We start from the raw sequence: 23,123 nt of genomic DNA on the forward strand, positions 1-23,123 counted from the left end.
GATTAGGTTAAAATGTTACAGTTTGGTTGTAAGTTGATGAGACCTACCAATGTGGTTGAAGGAAAACTGGCTGTATTGTTCCACTGATCTGTAGCATAGCCCAATCATCATTTCAAAAATTTTGTTGGGTATTTTCAAAATGTTCCAGTTTCCATGGTTGCAGTTATACAAGACCCTAAGAGTAAAGATTAAATTTTATGGAATATTCTGTTTCATGTGAAAGCATTCTACACAGTATATTCCATTATGTCGCCATGTAATTTCATACACTGCAGATTGTGACAATGTTTTTTGAACCCTATTTTCTCATTGGTTTTGCAATCTTTCTAATCATACAACTCATGATTTTTCATGTTCACTTCCCATCATTCACAACGCCAACAGTTATTAAAGCTGTCAGTGGCTCAGTTCAATATGCAGAAACAAAAATTTTGTATCTTTTGCTCAATAACATAATTTTAATAAAGCATTCACTCTAATGATAATGGAAAATGTAGATAACTATTTTACTAACTGCACAATATAGCAGAAGAGCTGTGGACACCTTAAATGCGCTTCTGACTAAAAGTTTCAACCGTGTCTGAGTCGGGGATCCCAGTTATCAAGTTGTAAAAGTAACCTCTTTTGTGAAATATCCTGTATAAGATCCTATCATTATTCCTTTTATGACTATATTAGTTGGTAAACTCTCGCACAGTTATCATCTCCCTCCCTTTCCTCATATCTCTTTTTGAATGTAATTTGCTTTCACTTAGCAAATAAATGACCAAAATTATAAATTACATTCTTTTCTGGCATATCTTCACCATGTGAAGATTCCATTGGAAAGAACACATCTCTTAATATTGGTTCTATCATGAGCAGTTATGACATACATTTCCTTTGAAAGTACTATAATCTACAATTATACGCAGCTCTAATGGCTGTATAACAGATGTTAGATTGGTAATGACCCTACCACATTCAGCAAAGAATTTGTCAGGTCAAATTGTGACAAAATAAGAGCAGTAAGAAACTGAAATGGCAGACACTTGAAGACCCATACCAGATAGGACTAACAGGGGTGATTGAACATATTCAGAGAAGGGCAGCACAAATGGTCACAGGTTTGTTTGAGCCATGGGAGAGTGTGTCAGAGATACTGGAGGAACTGAATTGGCAGACTGTTGAAGATAGATATAAATTATCCTGAAATAGTTTGTTAATAAAGTTTCAAGAACTGGCTTTAAATGGTTACTCTAGGGTTATACCACAACCTCCTACGTATCACTCACACAGGGGTTGTGAGGATAAGATTAGAATAACTGTTGCACGCACAGACACATTCAATCAATCAGTCTTCCAATGCTCCATACGTGAATGGTACAGGAAAAAACACTAATATCTGGTACTATGGGACATACCCCCTGCCAAGCACCTCACAGTGGTTTGCAGAGTACAGATGTAGATGTATGTTGCTACTTACAGGCACATCAGGTTGCAGACAGGCACAATTAAAAGATACTCACATATAGCTTTCGGCCATAGCTTTTGTCAGTAAGACACACATACACATGCTCCTCTCTCTCTCTCTCTCTCTCTCTCTCTCTCTCTCTCTCTCTCTCTCACACACACACACACACACACACACACACACACACACACACACACACACACACACAAAAGCAAGCAAGCACACCTCATGCACCCACAACCGCCAACCCTGACATGATGCTGAGGTTGGCGGTCTTTTGTGTGTGTGTGTGTGTGTGTGTGTGTGTGTGTACACGTGCGCGCACACGCATGTGCGCGTGCAGGTATTACTGTCATAGGCTGTGGCCGAAAGCTATATGTGAGTGTCTTTTAATTGTGCTTGTGTGCCACATGACATGTCTTCTTTACAGTAAGTAACAATCTGTCTTTGCCTACATTGTTGAATTTCTACCGGGAGTTTACATTGTTTGATGTAGATGTAAGTCATTCCCTTTTTTATGGGCATACACAAGCATAATCAGCCATTGTTTCGTGATTGTGCCTGTAACATACTTTTTTTATGGCGGTTCTTGTGAAATGGTAAAGTATTTCACCAGTTTTTCCATTCCATATTCACACAAATGAATTTTGCAGCTAATATTGGAAAGAAGTATTCAATTTCATCCCCACTATGAAAGTTCTAATTTGGAACTTTGTGTAAGGTGACTTTCTCCTCCCAGTTTTAGTATATCTATTGTTTTTACTGATTGCTTCATATTACGAATGTGGGAAGTGCTGAATTGTTTGTTCCTGATTTCTAAGCCGTTACGGGAACCATTGGTACTAACTTTGGAATTGTCCAGCTCGTGCATTTCTAAATCACTCCCTGGTGGTCGAATTTATTTCATTGCTAGATGCTGCTTTTCTCAACCATTCTTTCCTGGGATTACCATAAATAGTTTAATTGTTGCTTTCTGTTATAGTGTAAGCAGTAATTTTCAGTTTTAAATTTTTGCCTGTATTTTTGTTCACAATTTTTATTCTTTTGCTCTGTGTTTTATCAGGAAATAAGGCCTCCTATTATCACTACAATTGTACATACTTTATAAACATCAAAATGCCCACTCCTATGATTCTTGAGTATGACATCCGATGTAGCCGCAGGAACTCCACAGTACTCAAGAACATAGGAATACAAATGGGAAAACATGAACCACATGTGCTTTGGTCCACAAACCAATCATTTTGTTTGGTGGAAATAGAGAAACATTGATCTGTATCTGCAAGTCACTGTATATTGGTATGATACATATTGACATATTCAACCTATACTTCGGTGAAACAACACTGTGGACAATTAATAAAATACAATCATCTCATCTGACATCAGGGGCATTCCTTGAGGAAGTGGCCACATTCTTCAGAAACACAAAGACGCATAGTTTTGTTTTCATAAGGATGATCTCAGTCTGCGAAAACAAAGGCAATATTACATTGCTGGGATGTATCGCCTTCAACAGTGGGCAGCACTTTGAAGAATTGTATTAAACGTGAATATTCTGAGAATATATATAAAAAGCTTTCATTGTTCGAATAGTCTACAGGTGTACTGCCGGTTCATAATGTCCAACGGGCACTGTATTTTGGTGATCAGACATGCCGCCATAGTCAGGTGCGCTAATGAACTGAACTTCTGAGGGCACATGTACAACTAATGTCTCCTGCTTCGATGAGCCATTCCCTCTGTGCCTGTGGCTGCATGTCAGTTGTCTCAGAGACGCAATCATCAGTGTTTGTGATGTAGGTGCTCGATTCACTCTGCTCACCTTTTTTTTTCTGAAAATCTCCTACCTTAAACTCAGTGTTGGTTCCCAAACCTTGCTAAAACTATAACCGCAATCTCGGTTGCTGAGATTGTTCCTAGTAAGAATTTCTACAGCCTCTCTAAGGACGGGTGTCCCGGTATTTGGAAGTCTGTGCCAAGATCCTGGTACGTTCATACTCCATTGCATGATTCTCAGACAGTGTTTTGCGACCACTGACTTCTTGAGATACATCAGTCAAGTGTGCCTCTGGCATTCTTGGCAACGATCTTCGATGGTGTGCACTGTCTGTCCAATATGTCTGTCCACATTGCCATGGAACGTGGCATATGCTGGCTTTCTGCAAACTGAGGTCATCTTTGATGCTTCTCAATAATGCTAACTTTTTATGATGTGGGCAAAAGACAGTTTTTAATCGGTGTTGCTTCAATATGCATCTGATTTTTCCCAATGGTGTGCGAGTGTACAGTATAAAGGCAGTTGCTGCTCTCCTTCCTCCATGACTTTATCCATCTTCACAGATTGCACTGTAGTGTTGGGGCAGAGCACACACCTAATCTGCCATTCTGGGTACCCATTTTTTCCGAATACGGTTCTGATGTGTTCCAGCTCTGGGGACAGACACTCTGCATGTGAAATGGTGCACATCCTATGTACTAGTGTTTTAGTGCCCCATTCCTCTGCGAAGGTTGGTGACAGCTGTCTGCATGCAAATACAGGTCAGTGTACATTTTCCTCTGGTACACACTGTGGCTCAGGTTACCATCAGCTCTTCTCTTTACTATGATGTCCAGGAATGGTAATCTTTCTTCTGTATTGGTCTCCATAGTAAATCTGGTGTTGGGATGTATGGAGTTCAAATGTGTAAGGAAGTCAAAGAATTTCTGCCTTCCATGGGGCCACATGATGAACGTGTCATCCATGTAACAGAGGAAACACATGGGTTTCCATTTGGATGACACCAGAGCTTCCTCCTCAAAGTACTTCAGATACACATTTGTGACCACAGGTGATAGTGGGCTGCCCATTGTGGCTCCTTTCATTTGTTCAGTCTCCTCCATTAAACTGAAAATACATGAAGGTCAAGACATGCCTGAAAAGGTCGGTGGTTTTCTTGTCAAATTTCTGACCATTAAGCTCTAGTGAGTGTCGCAGACCATTATTGGGGAGCATCAAAGATGATCTCAGTTAGTGGAAGGCCAGTGTATACCAGATCCCATGTCACTGTTGAAAGACATACTGGACAGACAGTGCACACCATCGAAGATAATTGATGAGAACACCAGAGGCTCACTCAACTGATGCCAATATACGTGGGTATGGGCACAGTCCATGGAGGGAACGGCTCACGGGGACAGGGGATAGTAGTTGGCCATGCGCCCTCAGGAGCTTTCATCAGCACACCTGACAATAGGGCGTTGGACACTGTGAACCAGCAGTACAACCGTCGGATTGTTCAATCAACAAATACTTCAGTAGAGACTGAAGAATCACATCATATACGTATATGTTGTGCCACCAAAGATGTCATTTGCTGAAAGCTCTTGCATTTCTCAAGAGATGTTGTAAAGGGTCCATAGCGAGTGTCGAGATGCGCCAGTTGCGGTTGGCAGGAATGGTGTGTGTGTGTGTGTGAAGGCCATTGTTGAAATACAGGGTCTTTAACCGAGAAGGGTGTTGCCATTGCCGTGCTTAGACCCCTAAGTAATAGATTAATACCGGGAAAGTGAAGAAGTATCATTATGAAAGTGATCAGTGACGTTACTAGTGCCAATATTTGGTTTCGCATCTACTGCACCAGCCTAACGTTGGATTGCAGTGTGTGTTGGATGCAGTGATGGATGAGCATGTAACGATAATGGAAAATGAAGAAAGCCTGTGCTGAGATTAGCTGTAACTAGATATGTATGACGAAGGCAGTGGCTGTCTCCTTTTTATGTTTTGAGAAGAATATAAGTTCGCAATTAGTAAAACTGTGTTGGTGTTCCTTTACCAGACATTCAGTATTATAGTATTGAGCAGAATGAACTGGAAAGTAACAACTTCCGTAGCAGTCAGTTCCGATTACCAGCCCCATTAGGTTCACGGTCATGTTAATAATAAATATTGGACTGCTATTCGATCAGATCAGGTCGGGATAGTAATCGGAGGTGTTACAATGTCATGCCCAGCATGTTGTGCCAAACTTTGCTAAGGTCAAGCATCACATCAATTCTGCAGCAGCTAGGAGAATAGGAAGTGGGCCAAACTAACCTTGGTACATGAGAAAGTGCCCATTACCAACTGGAGCCTTGAGCACAACTCTCTGGAACTATTTAGATTACATTTACAACTGGCCAATCATTTTAATTCCTGGACCTGGGACTGGATTGATGGTGTTACCTGGGTGGTAGCCGATTCTGCCCATAGGAAGGCCACAAGGTGTCAGATATCAAAATTCTTACATCTCTCTGACAAACCACCACTGGATGCATCATGCAAGACAGTGATCAATCTGACTGACATGGAGCTGAGTGACAACGCTGTTTCATTTGTGGAGAAAGGTGTTAACTTTGCTCCCACCCATAAGTTCACGCCAGTCATGGACATTATCAGTGCAATTGAACAAGGTGTGATACAACTATCGCCTGAAGCAGCTGAAGAAGTACCGGGTGATCAAAAACTCAGTATAAATTTGAAAACTGAATAAATCACAGAATAATATAGATAGAGGGGTACAAATTGACACACATTCTTGGAATGATATGGGGTTTTATTAGAACCAAAAAATACAGAAGTTCAAAAAATGTCCAACAGATGCCACTTCATCTAATCAGAATAGCAATAATTAACATAACAAAGTGAGACCAAGCAAAGATGATGTTCTTTACAGGAAATGCTCAATATGTCCACCATCATTCCTCAACATTAGCTGTAGTCAAGGAATAATGTTGTAAACAGCACTGTAAAGCATGGTCGGAGTTATGGTGAGGCATTGGTGTCAGATGTTGTCTTTCAGCATCCCTAGAGATGTCAGTCGATCACGATACACTTGCGACTTCGGGTAACCCCAAAGCCAATAATCACACGGATTGAGGTCTGGGGACCTGGGAAGCCAAGCATGACGGAAGTGGCGACTGAGCACGCGATCATCACCAAACAATGCGCGCAAGAGATCTTTCATGCGTATAGCAATATGTGGTGGAGTGCCATCCTGCATAAACATTGTACGTTCCAGCAGGTGTTTATCAGCCAGGCTGGGGATGATGTGATTCTGTAACATATCAGCGTACCTCTCACCCGTCATTGACGTTTTGCTGTCTAGTGCCATCTGTCGGACATTTTGTGAACTTTTTTTGTTCTAATAAAACCCCATGTCATTCCAAGCATGTGTGTCAATTTTTACATCTACATTGTCCGTGGTTTATTAAATTTTCAAATTTATACTTACCTTTAGATCACCCGGTTTGTCGTGTAACCTGTTGTGCTCTGATGAGAAGTAAGCGTGTGAAGTTGAACATTACAAGCAGAGATAGGGTGACTGTTTGGGATCTGAGCAAAAGCCCAGAGAGTGTTGTCTTACCTGTGACAAAGGAACATTCTTGTTGTTCTTTCCCACAAGGACTACATTGCAAAGCCTGCTAGATGACTCCTACAGGAAGATCAGTGCTGACCCCACAAAGAAGACGGTCGCCATGAAACTGTTATCTCAAGGACCGCCTACACTTTATGGATTCTCTGAAGTCCACATAAGTGGGGTGCCATTGCATCCCATTGTCAGCAACATTAGGACACCTATCTATTTGCTGGCAAAATACATTATGGAAATACTAAGTCCTCATGTGGGTCGCTCATCATATCCTCAATTCTGTGGATTTTGTAAAATGCATCGACAATTTCAGGGTGAAAGACTCAGGTATTCTGCTGAGTTTTGATATTGCTTTATCCACCAGGGTACCTCTGCATGAGTCATTAGAGCTTATTCGTCAGAAATATGATGAGAAGACCACTGACCTTTTCACATGTGTCCTGACCTTCACATATTTTCTGTTTAATAGAGAATACTATGAACAAATGCAAGGAGTTTCAGTGGGGAGTCCACTCTTGTCTGTGGTTGCGGATTTGTATATGGAGTACCTCCAGGAGGAAGCCCTGGCATCATCCAAATGGAAACCCATATGTTTTTCCATTATGTGGATGACACATTCATCATATGGTCCCATGGAAGGTAGAAACTCCTTGACTTCCTTGCACATTTGAACTCTGTGCATCCCAAAATCAAATTTACTACAGGAACTGAATCAGAAGGAAAATTACCATTCGTGGACGTCATTATCAGGATATCCGCAGCTCGTGGTCTAGTTGCTACTGTTGCTGCCTCTGGATCTTAGGGTCTTGGGTTTGGGTCCCGGCCAGGTTGGGAATTTTCTCTGCCCGGGGACTGTTTATATTGCCCTCTTCGTTTCACCATCAACACCATCATCATCATTTGTGGCACTAGTTAAACTGAACTGTGTAAAAATTGGGACTTTGTATGGGTGCTGATGACTACGCAGCTGAGCGTCTCACAAACCAATCATCATCATCATTACCAGGAAGAGAGTTTATAACACCCTGAGCCACTGTGTGTACTGAAAGAAAATGCACAGTGACATTTATTTGGCATGCAGACGGCTGCCACCATCCTTCGCAAAAAAATGAGGTACTTAACTTATGCTTAGACTATGTCTCTGCAATTATCAGAATTGATGGATGAATAATATGCATAACATGGAAGAGACTTTCTCTTAGACTGCACTGATTGTACATTCCATTGGAAGATTTTAAGTTCCTTTTGTAGACATGATTCTATCCTGAGTTGTTGGTGTGGTATTTGGATCCAACTGGCCTTAGGCAACACCATGTATTAAAATAACACAAGATGCGATGTGTTGTCGGTCAGGTTTAAGTGTTATTTTGTGCGAGTATGGTCTATAATATGCTCCAAACTTGGTTGATGAATAGCTGTAGATTGTACCATCTACTGTGGACTGGTAAACGTTGGTTCTTAACAGTCATAGAGTTTGAATATGACAGACATGTAAAAATATTTTGTGGATAATTGCTCAACTTCTGAGCCATTATATTTCTGTGAAATTGTATGCATGATACTGTGGCAATATGTTTGCTGCATTTGGAAGACATTGTGTGGCCCTTGCATTGTTTGCTGATGTGACCAAAATGTAAACAATTTAAGCATGCTTTCCAATAGCAGTACATGATTACTCCTGGCATCATTCCCTATGAATAACAATATAAATTAGAAAATCTTGAGAAATGTTAGCTAGAATGTCTGAACTTCAAGAAGAGGAACAGATTATCTTGCACCAACTTCTTGGTGGATCTCCTTCAAGAAGAGGGGAAGAAAACCAATGTGCACTCCATGTGCATACAGGGGGAAGGGAGGGGGAGTCATTCCAGATGTGGAAAGGGTCCTTGCGGATGCCATGAAGTTGTACAGGGTGCACCCACCTGCAGGTGGTCGCTCATGTCGGCACCAATGATGTGTGTTGCTATGGATTGGAGGAAATCCTCTCTGGCTTCTGGCGGCTATCTGATTTGGTGAAGACTGCCAGTCTCACTAGCAGGATGAAAGCAGAGCTCACCATCTGCAGCATCGTCGACAGGACTGACTGTGAACCTTTGGTACAGAGCAGCCAAGTGGAGGGTCTGAATCAGAGGCTGAGACGGTTCTGCGACTGTGTGGGCTGCAGGTTCCTCGACTTGCGCCATAGGGTGGCGGGGTTTAGGGTTCCACTGGATAGGTCAGGAGTCCACTACACACAGCAGGTGGCTACATGGGTAGCAGAGGTTGTGTGGTGTGGACTGGGTGGTTTTTTTTAGGTTAGATGGCCTCAAGCAAGTACAGAAAGGGCAAAGGGTGCGGGGCAAAGTCAGCACATGCGGGGACCAAGCAGCAGTTGGTATTGTAATTGTAAACTGTCGAAGCTGCGTTGGTAAAGTACCGGAACTTCAAGTGCTGGTAGAAAGCACCAAAGCTGAAATTGTTATAGGTACGGAAAGCTGGCTGAAGCCAGAGATAAATTCTGCTGAAATTTTTACAAAGGCACAGACGGTGTTTAGAGAGGATGGATTTCATGCATCCCGTGGTGGCGTGTTTGTCGCTGTTAGCAGTAGTTTATCTTGTAGTGAAATAGAAGTGGATAGTTCCTGTGAATTATTATGGATGGAGGTTATACTCAACAACCAAGCTAGGTTAATAATTGGCTCCTTTTACCGACCTCCTGACTCAGCAGCTTTAGTGGCAGAACAACTGAGAGAAAATCTGGAATACATTTCACATAAATTTCCTCAGCATGTTATAGTCTTAGGTGGAGATTTCAGTTTACCAGATATAGACTGGGACACTCAGATGTTTAGGATTGGTAGTAGGCACAGAGCATCGAGTGAGATTATACTGAATGCACTATCCAAAAATTACCTTGAGCAATTAAACAAAGAAGTGACTTGTGGAGATAACATCTTGGACCTGCTGATAACAAACAGACCCGAACTTTTCGACTCTGTAAGTGCAGAACACGGAATCAGTGATCATAAGGCTGTTGCAGCATACCTGAATATGTAAGTAAATAGGAATATAAAAAAGGGAGGAAGGTTTATCTGTTCAGTAAGAGTAAAAGGACGCCGATTTCAGACTATTTAACAGATCAAAGCAAAAATTTCTGTTCCGACACTGACAATGTTGAGTGTTTATGGAAAAAGTTCAAGGCAATTGTAAAATGCGTTTCAGACAGGTACGTTCCGAGTAAAACTGTGAGGGATGGGAAAAACCCACTGTGGTTCAACAACAAAGTTAGGGAACTACTGCGAAAGCAAAGAGAGCTTCACTGCAAGTTTAAACACAGCCAAAACCTCTCAGACAAACAGAAGCTAAACGATGTCAAAGTTAGTGTAAGGAAGGCTCTGCGTGAAGTGTTCAGTGAATTTGAAAGTAAAATTCTATGTACTGACTTGACAGAAAATCCTAGGAAGTTCTGGTCTTAACGTTAAATCAGTAAATGGATCTAAACAGCATATCCAGACACTCTGGGATGATGATGGCATTGAAACAGAGGATGACACGCATAAAGCTGAAATACTAAACACCTTTTTCTAAAGCTGTTTCACAGAGGAAGACCAGACTGCAGTTCCTTCTCTAAATCCTTGCAGAAATGAAAAAATGGCTCACATCAAAATAAGTGTCCAAGGAATAGAAAAGCAACTAAAGTCACTCAACAAAGGAAAGTCCATTGGACCTAACAGGATACCAATTCGATTCTACACAGAGTATGCGAAAGAACTTGTCCCCCTCCTAACAGCCGTGTACCGCAAATCTCTAGAGGAACGGAAGGTTCCAAATGATTGGAAAAGAGCACAGGTAGTCCCAGTCTTCAAGAAGGGTCGTTGAGCAGATGCGCAAAACTATAGGCCTATATCTCTGACATCGATTTGTTGTAGAATTTTTGAACATATTTTTTGCTCGCGTATCATGTCATTTCTGGAAACCCAGAACTACTCTGTAGGATTCAACATGGATTCCGGAAACAGCGATCATGTGAGACCCAACTCGCTTTATTTGTTCATGAGACTCAGAAAATATTAAATACAGGCTCCCAGGTAGATGCCATTTTCCTTGACTTCCAGAAGGCGCTCGATACAGTTCTGCACTGTCACCTGATAAAAAAAGTAAGAGCCTATGGAATATCAGACCAGCTGTGTGGCTGGATTGAAGAGTTTTTAGCAAACAGAACACAGCATGTTGTTCTCAATGGAGAGACGTCTATAGACATTAAAGTAACCTCTGGCTTGCCACAGGGGAGTGTTATGGGACCATAGCTTTTCACAATATATATAAATGTCCTATAGATAGTGTTGTAAGTTCCATGCGGCTTTTCGCGGATGATGCTGTAGTATACATAGAAGTTGCAGCATTAGAAAATTGCAGCGAAATGTAGGAAGATCAGCAGCGGTTAGGCACTTGGTGCAGGGAGTGGAAACTGACCCTCAACATAGACAAATGTAATGTATTGTGAATACATAGAAAGAAGGATCTTTTATTGTATGATTATATGATAGCAGAACAAACACTGGTAGCAGTTACTTCTGTAAAATATCTGGGAGTATGCGTATGGAATGATTTGAAGTGGAATGATAATATAAAATTAATTGTTGGTAAGGCAGGTGCCAGGTTGAGATTCAATGGGAGAGTCCTTAGAAAATATAGTCCATCAACAAAGGAGGTGGCTTACAAAACACTTGTTCAACCTATACTTGAGTATTGTCATCAGTGTGGGATCCGTACCAGGTCAGGTTGACAGAGGAGATAGAGGAGATCCAAAGAAGAGCAGCGTGTTTCGCCACAGGGTTATTTGGTAAGCATGATAGCGTTATGGAGATGTTTAGCAAACTCAAGTGGCAGACTCTACCAGAGAGGCGCTCTGCATCGCGGTGTAGCTTGCTGTCCAGGTTTCGAGAGGGTGTGTTTCTGGATGAGGTATTGAATATATTGCTTCCCCCTACTTATACCTCCCAAGGAGATCACGAATGTAAAATTAGAGAGACTTGAGCACGTACGGAGGCTTTCCAGCAGCCATTCTTCCCGCGAACCATACGCGACTGGAACAGGAAAGGGAGGTGATGACAGTGGCACGTATAGTGCCCTCCGCCACACGCCATTGGGTGGCTTGCGGAGTATAAATGTAGATATAGATCTAGGAACATATTATCTTGCACCAACTTCTTGGTGGATCTCTTGGCACTGACAGCAAACTCATCTGATTTTATGATGTATTTAATTTCTATCAATAGTTGTGGTTTTAGCAACATTTCAGATGATTCCTGGTCCACAAACCATATGTGCAGGAATATGAGCATCTAATTTTTTTCTCACCTTTCACTTGTGTTCATGAACATGTTGGCATTTGCAGCCAGTTTTAACTCTATTTGATGCCTATTGCTCCCAACTTTATGAATGTTAACAGTAAAATTGTTTGCGAAAGGCTTCTTCGAGCTATAAAGTAGTTTCTCAATAACCACATGGTGAAGATCTCTGTATTCTTGTCTTTTCCTTCCACAAAACCTTAAATCTTCCTGTGTCTGTGATTCTGTATGTGAGATTCTAAAATACTTTTAAAGAATCAGTACTTCACATGGGTCTAGGCACTCTACACACAATCACATCTTGGTTACTGGAGATTTTGCTGGAAACAGACCATGAGTTATCCTTTCACTTCAGAATTTCTTGATTTTGTACTGAGTTGCACAACAATTTCCTCATTCTGTTATTTCAGCATTGGTCTTCTGCAGTATGGTTAAGCATGACAATGTCTATGATGTGACTGATTTGTCCAATGCACTCCAAGTGGTTTTGGCAACCCACTGAGTTCCGCATTATTCTTTTGTTAGTGAGTTTTTAAGATTTTCTACTGATGACTGTTCAGTGTTACAAGCATGTTCGCAGAGGACAAGGAGCTTAGCTCAAATTTTCCAACTTCTCCATAGATATATCATCAAACATGGTGAGTTGCTGAAGGGGTAAGAACATTAATTCATGTTGTAGTGTCACTAACTCTTGGATATGAGTATTACACTATTGCCTATTGAGTTAAAACCATTCACTTTCAGTGACTCAAAGTGATCTTAGTACTGTGGACCATGCCTGGGAACAAGGCAAACTAATACTTCCTGAGTTAACCGATATAATTAGAGCAACGACTTTATAAAATGCCATTATAGGCAACTCACAGAAATATGATGATAGTCTTGCAACATGCAACCCAACTCCACCCCTAACCCCCCCCCCCCCCCCCCAACTCACAGAAATATGATGATAGTCTTGCAACATGCAACCCAACTCCACCCCTAACCCCTCCCCCCCCCCTCTCTCTCTCCCCCTCTCCCTCCCCCCTTTCCCTTTTTATTCTAATTTCATTTTTAATTTGACAAATGAACCATGTCTCAGCTGTTACATACATTTATAAAATTGAGACAGAGAACAAGTAAATAAAGAAAAAATGAAACACACTATAACATCGGGAGTGGTATGTCCACTACATATAAATTCATCAAAGAACTAGGGGGTTTAGTTTAGCATCATGCAGCTGGCAAGTTTCGCTAGATCGGGCAGGTTGGCCTGCAGTTATTCTGTGTTAAAACTAAAACATCAAATATTCACCAAAAATACTAAAATCTAATAACAGGATTGAAATCGCAATAGAGTGTTGAGTCCAATGAAATTATTAGCTTATTTATGCAACAAATATTATAAAGGTGCAGTATTAACATTTGTGTGATAAATTGTTCATAACAACAGTAACATAAGTTACACTGTCTGATAGTGCTTGAAGTCAACTATGTTCATTATAGTACAGAAAAGACTGACTAATTGTTATGAATAAATTATGTTATCAGTATTAACTGAATGCCAAAATAAGTAATTCTCCACATCTACATAATGGATTAGCTTCAGCATGGAAGATTTATATTATTGTTCCAATTTGTTTATGTTTGCTTAAGAAAATTTGTAAGGCAATGTTTATCAGTATGTGTTTTTGAGTAACATAGTGAGGAAGTGGCAAGCTGAATATAGTAGTGTATTTGATTAGCACTTGCCACTCTTTCGTGTGAAATGTAAAATATTAGTTAAAGATGATTATCCTACAATATTTAATGTATAAGGAAGTAATAGCTATCTGAAAATCACTTAGACATGTATATTTGAAATATTTAAATTTGTAAAAACTTGTATTCCAATAGAATGGTGGCCTAACTTCCAGATATTCACTTTACTGTATAGTCGGTCACATATGATGAAAGTGATACAAGAGGCAGGCAGGGCATGTTTTAGGGTATTTTGATCTACATAGCTATGCACCTACTAGTGACCTACTCCTTTTGCTGTATATCAGCTTGCAGTTTGAATGTAATTGAACAGTGAGTGCTAGTTTAGATGACTGACTGAACTTTGCTGAGATGGATTGGTTATTACACATAGACTTGGATGAATTGTTGAGCATTACAAATTTGAGGTTAGGTGATTTGGTGCACTGCTCAATAAGTTTTGTTTACATTAGTCATTGTATGCGAATGCTCTAGTACGTCAGTTATTTCATATTTTATTTGTTTCACTGTGTATAATATTATCCTCAGTAAGACAGCCATTCAAAGTAACTTGTGTTTGATCCTGTGTTCAGGGCACATTAATATTCTGAGGGATCGCTCTTTTATTTAATAATTTCCATCTTCATTTGTGTGCTTTTGTATATTATTCACAGATTGTTCATTAGGCTGGCTGTATAAATATTAGATGTCTTCATAAGGGCACAGTGCAACAGTGCATAACCAAATTACTATGTATGCAGATGAGCATTAAACAGATTTAAGGTTACGTACTCACCTGCCCTTTGGTGATCTGGTGCTAATGTAGCAACAGGGCACAGTGCATAACCAAATTGCTATGTATGCAGATGAACATTAAACAGATTTAAGGTTACATATTCACCTGCCCTCTGGTGATCTGGTTCTAATGTAGCAACAGCTTGATTTAAACTTATGATTGATCTCACAAAATTTATCTCTTACTTCAACAAATTGATTGCCACGAGGTCGCCAGCAGCACAGCACAGCTGCTTGCTGTGGCTGCGACACGACAGTGAACATGTTAAACCCTCAGTGCAGTTGGTTGGTCTCATCTGGGTTTAATCAGCAGTCACTCATTCTGCCATATCAACAAACAATTACAGTCCCTTGATTGTACACACTTCTGCAAATAAAGGAGTAAGTTTTCCCCTTACCTTACGATAAACCTTTAAGTGGTTTTTTGACCACTGTTGCACTGAAAAAGGAACAGCAGACAAAGCAGTAGAAGGTAAAAACACATTGTAATTGGAGTGCTTATAATCCATCTCTCATAACTTTATAATGCAAAAATGCTGCAGTCAGTTGCCACACTGTCAATACCAAGATATGTGCCAGATTCCCTTGCAGAATTGTGCTATGAAAATGACTTGGTTCTGTGGGAGATGTGAACAGTTGCTGTTTTTCTGTCGAAATGCGAACGTCAGTGGCTTAAGGTCTGTAAAAACTGTGAACTCCCTGCTGGCGGAAGTATGTCATTGCCTCATATGTCATGAGGAGTTCCCAATTGTATGAGCTCCACTTCTGTTGAGATGCTGGCAGTTTATAGAGTAGAGACCAAAATTTGCCTTGTACCTTTATTTAACTCTTGCAGAAAAGGCCCGAGTGCTGTTTTGACTCATATCAACTTCCAGTGTCTGGGTGCTTTTAATTCAGAGTGCTGTGGTGAGAGGTTCTTGTAATGCTGGGTGTGAAAAATGTCAGCAGTAGAAATTTAACATTCCGAGAAAACACTGTAAACCTGAACGGGTGTAGATCTGCAAATTGGCTTTTACTTTTTCAGGCAGAAGAAGTGAGCTTTTGGATGATATTCAGCATCCCAAAAAAGTAATCCGTGGCTGTCCAAAAACACACTTGGCTGTGTTTAGTATTACACCGTAGTTGTTTGGCCATTTCAAAACTTGCATCAAGTGGTGTTCACATTGTTTCACAGTTGATGAGAAGATGAGGATATCATCTAAAGACGCAAAACAGAAGGGTAGCCCTTGCAGTACTGCATCTATAACCACTGACAAGTTTGTCAGCATTTTGCAACTCGAACATTACACAGAGATTCTCAAATAAACAAAATGAGGTAATGATTGTGGTTTCTGGAACATCTTCCTCTGTTATGCGTATTTCAGTATATGCCTTAGCGCATTTCAGCACATTAAAACTTTTTGTGCCACTTAATGTATAGTTGTAACCCACAGCAGAGGAATGTGATACTGATCTGCCACTGTCCAAGCATTTACGCTATGGTAATCTCCAAATGGACACCATGCACTGTTTTTCTTCTGTATGAGATGTAAAGGGGAGGACCATGGACTACTGGATGAATACATAATTCCCTCTCTCTGGATGAAGTCAAATTCTGCCTTTGCAACTGCTGACCGAGCTGGAACCAGACATTGTGGGGTGCTCCTGGAGGTTGCTTCAAGGCCAGGAATCACTGTAGTTGTCACATGTACTCCTCAGCGTCAACTTGCACAATCTTGACCGAGTACTCCACTGCTCAGTGATAACCATGCTGGTTATGCCATCAACCAATTTCGCTCTTGTCACACACAGTAGCAGACAATAATATACTAACAGATTAGAACTGATGATGGGCTCAGTGATGTCCACAATCATGAAATCCCATATGGATGTCTAGCGCAACCTCCAGTCTAATTCCATTTTTGGGTGCGACAAGTCAGTATTGACAGGCAGAAGTGTGTCACTGGTGTACAACAATGTAACAGTTTCCAGGGAAAGATGCCAAGTCTGGCCTGGTATCCAACATATATTTGTAGCCTGATTTCCGGTCACTGACAAAAAGGCACTGGGATGTCGCATGGCAATCTGATGCAGCACCTACATCTGACTGTCACTGAATTTTGGGTATGCATATGGCAATGTACACGTGTGCCTGATCCCCAAATCTCCTATGATACCAGGAGATTGTGTGCTTTTCTTCTACAGATGTCAATGAAGTGGTGGAGGAATGACTTCTAGGTCTCCTGCGGTACCAGCTTCTGTTACTGCTGCTTTCTTGCTGGGATAATAACGTGTCAGTCATCTTCATAGGGGTCTCGAATTTAGCTTCTAGACTGTTGTAATGTGCCTGTGTGACCATTGTTGATGCGAGACTGTGATACGTTGCAACTGGTGCACCAACCGAGGCAGAGTGCACCAATGAAGGAATTGGATTACTTGGCATTGTCAACATGCCATTACATACAGCAACCTACCCACAAATCATGGTAGGAACTACAGGATCAACCATTCTGTCGGTCAGTTCAGCCATGTGGTCCAAAGGCATCTCCATGTGCAATGTTATTATGGTTTCCACCTTTCCACTGGTGGCAGCAGATGACTACTCCACAATGTGCGCTGCAGCTTTCTGGCACTGTCCCACTGCCAACTTTACTGCGGAAATGCTGTAAACACGGGGAAGGTTTCTGGTTTCTTATATCTTCTTGTATTACCACTTGCTGGTTACATTCCTCCTGTGATACGGAAGCCCATTGGATTGAGTCTTCTTTTAGGTTTTCATATGACTTAGTCGTGGACAGTGTGGTAATTATATCTTCCACTTCAATGGCATAACAGTGCTCCAACTGGCTAATGACCAATGGAGATTTAGTGGAGTAATACCCGCATATAGGAAACTGGTTTCCATTTGTGTGAACTGAAGTGCTGGGTTGGGCACCCAGAACGGGTGGACATGCGCTGCATGTCATAAATGGAAAGAATTGTTGCCTCCAATGGTTCCATTATATCAGATCTGATTAAGTCACAGTTCTTGTTAAACAGGCCAGATGATGTTGGGGTCACCACTGTGTTTGGACTGAGTTAACTGTTGGTGACTGATCTGTCCTAGCCTGAGGTGCAGGGAGTTAAACATTCCTGGGTGTGAAATGTCTTTTTGTTATGTTCCTTAAGGACTGGAATTCCTTGCACAAAACAACGGTAAATAGCTTGGCGATATACAATCTACTCAAAAGACAAAATATACCCTTCAACTCAAAGACTGTTTAATGGTAGTAGGGAAAGAATGCACAACAAAATACAAAACTCAATATAAAAGCTTAATGACAACTCAGAGTGATTTGTTGTTGATGTCAAAAAATGGTTCAAATGGCTCTGAGCACTATGGGACTCAACATCTGAGGTAATCAGTCCCCTAGAACTTAGAACTACTTAAACCTAACCAACCTAACGACATCACACACATTGATGCCCAAGGCAGGATTCGAACCTGCGACCATAGCGGTCATGTAGTTCCAGACTGAAGTGCCTAGAACCGCTCGGCCACACTGGCTGGCCGTTAGATGTCAGTGCTCCTGGTAGCTGGGGAGAAAGCTGTTTGACAGCTGCATCATAATGGTAATTAATGCATGTGCATACACAACACAACGGACACTGCCCTGAGAGAGAAGAGCGACTCAGTCACTGCACTGTGTTTTTGAAGTTTTCCTATCAGACTGAACATTAAATCATGTTTCGGGAATGCATCCAAGACATTATTAACTCTTGTACTGATATTTGGTCTGACAACCACTTGCAAGATTTTTAAAGCAGTTTACAATATCGATTAAATGCGTATGTGTTAAAAATTACAGTGTTGGTAACAAGAGCATTGATCATAAATAAAACTTTACTCCTCTAGCAAACACAGTGTCAATGAATTTGCAGTGCTTAAGAAGTATTTCATTGATTATTATGGATGGCATAATCTCACAAGAGACTCAGTTTGAGAATAGTTGAAAGGTTATCAGCCAACATATCAGTACATGAATTAGTAGTAATCTGGGTGCACTCCCAAAAAATGATGGAACATTCTTAATTGTTTGTTGTACCGTGGGGTCCATGTCCATGTTAGTTTTTGTATTATCTGAACAGTTTGCAATTACTAACCCATGGTTCCTGAAGCTCTGCAACTTTTTCAGTAGTTGCAAGGGCAACAGTCTGGATGGTTGACAGATTCTGGCTTTGTAACATAAGCCGACATTGCCTTGCTGTGATGGTATTGTGAAGAGCTGGAAGCAACGGGGAAACTGCAACTATTACTTTTTTCCTCAAGGGCAAGCAGCTCCACTATATTACTTAATGATGATATTCCGGAGGTCAAATAGTCCCCCCTAGGATGATGATGGCACCGGAAAAAACAAATGGCATTCTGCGGGCTGGAGTAAGGAAAACCAGATTCATAGGTTAGGGAATTTAAAAAGTTAAGTGGTTAGCTTGAAGATGCATACTGTGGGAATTAGTGAAGCACAATGGCAGGAATAAAAGCAACATAGGATTGAAACAGGAAAAAGGAATACAAAAGAAGATGAATGGGTACAAGAGATATGTAATTAAAATGACAAAATGTAAAAATACAGCAAATGACGCAGGTAAAAGGGAATACAGAAGTCCAAAAATGAGAGAAGTGCAAAATGGCTGAACAGAAATGGCTACAGAACGAATGCAAGGCTGTAAAAGCATGCTTAACTAAGGAAAAAAAAAACTCTACCTAAAGGCAAATTAAAGAGACCTTTGGAGAAAAGTGTGTCAGCTGTATGAATATCAAGAGCTCAGCTGGTAATCCAGCACTAAGAAAAGAAAGGAAAGCTGAAAGGTGGAAGGAATATTTAGAGCATCTATGTAAAAGAAACAAACTTGAGGAAAATGTTATAAAAGAAAAGAAGTAGTAGATGAAGATGATATTAGAGATATACTGTTAGAAGACCTTAGTGGGAGTAGACAACATTCCTTCAGAATTACCAAGTTCCTTGGGAGAGCCAGCTAAAGAGGCCAGAAGCGTGACTTCTACTATGGTGAAGGCTATATGAAAGTCACAAAGTAACGCTGTCTCTTTAGGTGGGACAGTCTGAGACTGGTGGTAGAGACTGTAAGCGAGTGGCGGACCGTTAGTAAGAAAGCCCTGGTTGAATTAAGACATTTATTCTTGTTAAATACAGAACTGTAGCCACTGCAAAAGGAGAGGCCATCAATTGCACGATGACGTAATGAACCAAAGAGCTCAGAGAGTCATTGTCAGCAGGTATGTCATGGCAGTGGCATGCATGGGCCACATCACTCGATGGAGTCCGCAAGACAGCAGTGGCAGTAACTGTGCACTGCAGGTGATGTACGATGACCCATCCAGACTGCTGACCTGTCTTGGCCTGCAGAATATGACGACGATGATGATTGGTTTGTGGGTCCCTCTACTGCGGGGTTATCAGCGCCCCTACAAATACTCAGTCTTTACTCAGTTCAATTTCATCCCCGGGCAGAGAAAATCCCTAGCCTGACCTGGAAACAAAGCCGGGACCCCAAGATCCAGAGACAGCAACACTAGCCACTAGACCACAAGCTGGGGACTGCTGTGGAATATAGCACAGTGAAGGACAGTACTCAGACTGTAGCCACCATCATAACTGATGTCAAAGGCATGTGCCCACACGGGGCGATGATCAGGGTCACATCGATAGAAGCCTTCAGGAACCACAACACAGTGATATAGAGACTGGGCTGTCCCCAGCCTGGACTCAAGCAGATGTCTTATGAGACAGATGGCCCAGCAGTAGTGGCCATTGCTCTTGCACTCTATGTCTTCTTACTTTATAATGCATGGTCACCAGAACAATGGCACCTTTCTTCCTGTACCATTATTTTGCTGCATTGGTACTATGGTTCAGACTTGGGAATGGTGCAACACAGTCACGAGAAAATTATTCCAGTTCCAAAGAATAAAAGTGTTGATACATGTGAATACTACTGAACCATATGTTTAATAAGACATGACTGCAAAGTATTGACATGAATTATTTACAGAAAAAAAGAATAACTGGTAGAAGCTGACCAATGGAAATGCAGTTCAAGTTATGGAGAAATGTAGAAACATGGTGAGGCAATACTGACCCTACAATTTTATCATATAAGAAAGGCAAACTTATGTTTATACCATTTTTACATTTAGAGAAAGCTTTCAATAATGTCAGACACACTACATTCTTTGAAGTTTTGATGATACAAGAAATAAAACACATCAAGTGAAGCATCTTAACTTGTACAGAATCCAGACTGCAGTTACAAGAGTAGAAGGTAGCATATCTCTGATGTTATACAGTCCAAACAATGTGTAAGCTTTGAAGGAAATCAAATAAAAAAATTTCGAAAGGGAATTAAAGTAGAAGAAATAAAAATTTTGAGATTTGCTAAAGACATTGTAATTCTAACGTAGACAGCAAAGGATTTGGAAAAGCAATTGAACAGAACAGGCAACATCTTGAAAAGAAGTTGCATCAACAAAATTAAAACTGGGGTAATGATGTAACATAGTTGAATTACATCAGAAAATGTTGAGAAAATTCAATTAGGAAATAAGACACTAAAAGCAGTTGGCATTTTGGCAGCAAAATAACTGATGATGGCCAAAGCAGAGATGATACAAAATGCAGACTGGCAATAGCAAGAAAAAAATTTCTAAAAAAAGGAATTTGTTAACATGCATCAGTTAAAGTGTTATGAAGTCTTTTCTGAAGGTATTTCTCTTGAATGTAGCCTTCTATGGGTGTGAAATTTGGACCATAGACACCTCAGACAAGAAGAGAATAGAAGTTTTTGAAATATGGTATGACAGAAGAATGCCGAAGATTATATGGGCAGATTGAATAACAAATGAGATGATACTGAATCAAATTGGGGAAAAAAAGAAGTTTATGGCACAACTTGACTAAAACACAATATTGGTTGATAGGACGCATCATGAGGGATTTATGAGTCATCCATTTGGTACGGGAAAGAAGGGTGTGTGTGTTGGGGGGGGGGGGGGGGGGGGGTAAAATTTGTAGAGGTATACCAAGGTTTGAATACAATAAGTAAGTTCAAATGGATATAGGTTGTAGTTATGCAGTGTTCAAGGCATGTTTCTTAATATGATGCTTCATCTCCTGTTGCATTAACATTTTGTCCACTTTAGCAAGTGGCCTTCATCAGGGCAATGCAACTTTGTTTTTGCTCCTGATCCTACAATTCCTCGTTAGAAATGTAAATAATATGTCATTTGACATGATATCAAAGAGATAATAGAAAGCAAACTGATGTCCTTTAGGGACCATGATTGAAGGTGGAATTTTTAGTGGCCCACATTAACATTACAGGCGCTAGCTGCTTGTGTGACGTGATCCTGATGTCACAGTGTCCGGTTGCAGTTAGGATGGGTTAATACATTGTGTGCCTCCTGTGGAAGAATTTGCAGCTCTATGTAATGGGGCAACTTGATAAGCATATGCTGACTAGTGCTGGTAGCAAAAATTATGGAAGTCTGTAACCTTCATCACGATTCATTTTGGTAGACCGCTTGACTACTGCAAATGCCTCTCATGTCTCCCTTTTTAGAATGTAAATGGGTGCCTACAATGCATGTAACCCTTCCCAAACTGGAACATATACTACATTCATTTTAATGTTCTGCACTGTGGAGTCATGTTGTCTGTTGCATTCTTTTAGAAGGGTTCTTATAAGTCACCGTGTCTCCCCAATGGAAACTGTTCCACATTTGTAGCTGACCCCAAACTCAAAGTGCGTGCAACATATTGGCAGCATCTTTGGTGGCCCCTAACATTTCTGTAATTTTGTTGTTGCCTTTTAATGCCGGTCAGTTGAGTAATTTTCCCAAAAGGCCTATGACAGCTGAACATACAACAATGGTGTACAGTTGTTCCACCTCCTCATCTTTGCAACTTGTTCTTAGTGGATATTATTTTGTCAGTGGATTATTTGCTGTATCTGTTCACTCACAAGATATTACACAGGCTCTGCAGATCCCACTTTACATTCTTTGAACACAGATCTGATGAAACTCCTTGGACAGCATGTCTAATACAAAGTTATTTTGCTGTAGGTAGTGGTACTGCAGGTAGCAGTATTCAGTGTACTGACAGATTGCACTCATGAGGCTGCCCTATCATTCATGGCTGCAAACACTCCTGGAGAAGGCACATAGCTTACTTACCCAGGCTAATTGCCATCAACCACTGCAGGAGCAGCACCAAATCACAATACAGCTAGCTTCTAATTTACTCCCAACATTCAATCGCAAGGCTGATTTTGTTTATGCTTTTTTAAAGGAATTATAGGGGCGCCCTGTGAAGACAATATATTGAAGTTACAAGTGAACTTCCCCAGTAGCATTACATAACCTGTTGAAGGGCATCTGCAACAGTGACTAAAATGTGT

This window comes from Schistocerca gregaria, chromosome 1, assembly GCF_023897955.1.
Source record: "Schistocerca gregaria isolate iqSchGreg1 chromosome 1, iqSchGreg1.2, whole genome shotgun sequence".
NCBI lineage: Eukaryota > Metazoa > Arthropoda > Insecta > Orthoptera > Acrididae > Schistocerca > Schistocerca gregaria.